Source organism: Camelina sativa, chromosome 8 (genome assembly GCF_030686135.1).
Source record: "Camelina sativa cultivar CO46 ecotype springtype chromosome 8, ASM3068613v1".
Lineage (NCBI taxonomy): Eukaryota > Viridiplantae > Streptophyta > Magnoliopsida > Brassicales > Brassicaceae > Camelina > Camelina sativa.
Genome location: NC_141887.1, coordinates 22449981 through 22453788, shown reverse-complemented (window position 1 = coordinate 22453788; position 3808 = coordinate 22449981). Strand labels below are relative to the sequence as shown.

General features: G+C 34.7%; 1 pseudogene across 1 annotated transcript; it reads right to left on the bottom strand.

Moving 5' to 3' along the window:
• Window positions 1–733: 733 nt before the first annotated feature.
• LOC147940328 (putative lipid-binding protein AIR1B pseudogene) lies at window positions 734–1303 on the bottom strand (annotated as a pseudogene). Its single transcript, XR_015563297.1, has one exon. The product of XR_015563297.1 is annotated as a putative lipid-binding protein AIR1B pseudogene (transcript).
• Window positions 1304–3808: the final 2505 nt, after the last annotated feature.

Genomic DNA, 3808 nt, shown 5'->3' with positions numbered 1-3808 from the left:
AAAAATTAGTTAAATTGTTATAATAGAAGAAGATGAAGGGAGATGTGACAACAATTTCATAGTAACTTTCGTATAGTTTAATATTTTATTTTGTAAATGGGAAATTGCAATATCAACGAAGCAAAATTGTGTTCTGCGTCCAAATATGTAGTTGGAATCTCTAGACTTCACCATACAAATACAATTCATACATCTGTCTTCGTGGCTAAGTACTTAGCCAGGAAAGTATCAAAAGATTGTCTGTGTTCTTTCTATTGACAACGGGTAAATCATGTTTCAAAAAGATGGTTCTTTATCCATCATTCATCACTCGAAAGGTTTAGTTGATAGGACGGCTTGTCTCGCAAAGGTATCAATTTCATTTTACAAATTTTTTTGATTTCTGCAAAGATTGAATGATTATGTCCCAAGTCAAGCCAAAAGTCGATTACCGTATGATTTATGATTTTTCGCTTTTAGTATAGTTACTTTAATACTTTAACTTCTAATATATTTTTGAATACTATGTTCTATGTATACTTCTTTAACATCACAATATATATAGTTCTTATATCCAGTTCTGCAGAAATATCTTCTCTAGTTTGATACTTTTATTAATCAGATTCGTTTTTGCCAGCAATGGTCTGTTTGTACATGTCTTAATGTTTACAACGGAATACTAATAAGGGCATGTTTTGTAGTGATATATATAGTATTACAGTATAATGTCACCTTGGTTTTTAAGATAGGCATATAGACAACGACATCGGTTCATACTTTATTAATCATATCCGGAAGACAAAGTTACAAAGAAGAAATGGAGGAACAATGAAGCAAAGGAGTGCAAACTTGCCGATTACACACACACAACCCCACTATCCATTATTATTGCATGACAACGTCAATAAAACGAAACATCAACTGTATGATTCATTCATTTTATAGGTAAGTTATAAGTGTTCAACTTACAAGCACTGGTAGTTCGCTGGAGCTGTTCTACCGCAAACATTGAGGAGTACGGTGAGATCGATGGGAAGGTTAAGGTTGATTCCAAGAACGTTAGCCTTGACCAAAGTGCAGAGGCAGGCTGCGGCCTCAAGGTCAGCCAAGCCTTGGATGAGAGTGCAGCATGGCTGTACAGGTGGGCTTCCCACTGTTATGTTCACTATCTTGAGAACATTTGCGCACAGAGCGACCTTAAGGGTATCATTAGGACAAGTCCCTGTGGTCGCAGTGGTGTAAGTGAAGAAGAGGAGGTTGAGGGAAAGGAAGAGTGCAAGGGAGGTTCTTGGAGCCATTTGTTTTGGGAGTTGAAAAGGCTTAAGAAGTACAAGAAAAGGCTTAAGAAGTACAAGAAGTACAGCCTTGTCCAATATGAATTGTTACAAGAAAAAAATTGCAAGAATTAGATCCAATATATGAGAAAATCAACGTTGTTATTTCTCTTTCGGATAATATGTTTCTATATTGAATTGAGATGTATGCGCGAGTCATACTACTTATGTCCTTTTGCTGAATAAATAACATAAAATTTCGTGTATTAGTTGTATCTTTTTGATCATATTTCGGATTATAAAAAGGTCGAACATGCCAATACGTGGTTGACGGCATGGGTAGTGCGGCTATAGGAGAGATCGAGTAATTTGGAAAAAGTAATTTTGTTCATCAAAGGTTTTTGTCAGAAAAATCAATTATATTCTTATATCAATCAATAATTTTAAGATCTAAATTCAGATAAATAATCAAAGATCTAGCATTAAGAACAACCTATGGTGTTGAACAAGAAAGATAATGAATCCAAACAATTAATCAATCTAATAATCCATGAAATCCCTAATGATAAACCCTAAACCTAACAAGCAGATCTACTCATACATAATTGTGAGAACACAAATCATGAATAAAATAGATAGCATTAAGAGATTAAAGAAAGAAGAAAATGAATTCTGAATCTTCTCTGAAGGAGTCGTGATTTTTCTCTCCAAAAGTTCTCTAAAAATCTCTCAGGGTTTTCTCTCAAAAGTTGTAGGAAAAAATAAAGCTTAGGTCTAACCAATGATCATAAAAATCCTATATATATTCCTAAAACATGTCCAGGGACTAATGATGCAAATATAGAAAACATTGGGGTGGTTTTATAAATTTTCAAAAATTGTGGGAAAGCTTCCGATTTGTCTTGTGGACACTGCATCGATCGACACATATGAAGCATCGATCGATGCTTACTCTTGAACTGGTCTCCCAACTTCGTAGCTCAGCCTCAATGCTTGATTATACTCCAAATCTTCCTATTTAGCTCCATTATGCTCCCATCCTAAATCTTATAAAGACTCAAAAGACTCTAAAAATACCAAAAAGACTCTATAAATAAGACTTATATTATGGCTAAAAACACCTAAAAACCATGATATATCAACTCTCCCAGACTTAGCATTTGCTTGCTCTCAAGCAAAACATAAACTTAGACCTGTGAAAGAGGTTTGAAAATGCAGAAACTCTTTTTATTTCCAAAAGTATTACTATAATCATCCAAACCATAATCCATATGCTTAGCAAATAAATCCAAATCGAACCACCATGTATATCTCCGTTGACATTCATAACATCCCAAATTCAAACCAAATTCCACTACTTCCTCCATTAAGCCTTCATTGGTGGGTCTCATCAATTTGATCAATGTTAAGAACCTTCTAGACTCATTCCCGTACAATACCATAACAAGCAAGACAAATCTTTACCACCAGTGGTACTCTTTCTCTCCCCCAGACTTATTTTATTTAATCTTCCTATGATCTTTGTTTTTTTTTCTTTTTTTTTCTTAATATCTTTTCTTTTTAAATCAAAGGTGTAGGCGAATAATGTGGTCATCGGTAATTTACCTACCCCTCGCTTCCAAGCTTTGTGTGATCATTTGACTCAAGAGTAGAATAATGAGGTCATAGGTAATTTACCTACCTCTCTAAACTGATCAAAATCATCTCATCTTTTATTCTTTTTTTAAAAAAAAAACAAAGTTCCCAGGAAACATATTTCAAACTTTAAATAGGGGAGAGGAGTACCAATTTTTTTTTCTTTTTCTGAAATCTTACTTGTCAGGTATAAACAAGGAGCCAAACTCTATGAACATCAATCTCTTTGATGAGGTAAAAAGAAAAGTACAGAAATTACCTCAGGCTTTTATGGATTATGTTGGAAATTCGGATGTCTTTGGTAAGCTGGTCAGCCTTTGGATTTTTCGTTAGGCGGATTTGTGGATTCAATCTGCAGCATTAATCAACCAAGGCAGTACACTAAAAAGAAAAATCATAATTCCAACAATTTTTTTGACTCAATCATTTTTTTTCGACTGACTCTCAAAAACAAAAACGTAGTTAGTAACTGCCTCCCCCAAACTTAAACAACATTGTCCCGAGTGTTATCAAGTAAGAGATTGGCGAAGAAAAATAAATAAAAACGAATAAGTATTGAAATTGTGAACAAAATCGGTTTACCAATCCAGATGTTCTGTGTCGACCGATGCTGATGGTGTGTCGGTCGATGCACTTTGCAGATGCAGAGAGTTCCAGCATTACTCCTGAGTTAGCTGCGATTAATTTGTGTTTTTCTCATTCCTTGGCTGTTAGCACTGCTAAGAATCACTCAAACACAAGATTAAATGCAACATGATAGATAGAAGTTCATAATTCAATACAAATTCAAACTGACTCAAAGCAAGAATAAAAATGACTCAATTTAAGTGGAAAAGAAAAACCTATGAGTGGGTTGCCTCCCACTAAGCGCTTGTTTTAAGTCATTAGCTTGACTGTGTCGGATCTCAGGCATCCGGTGG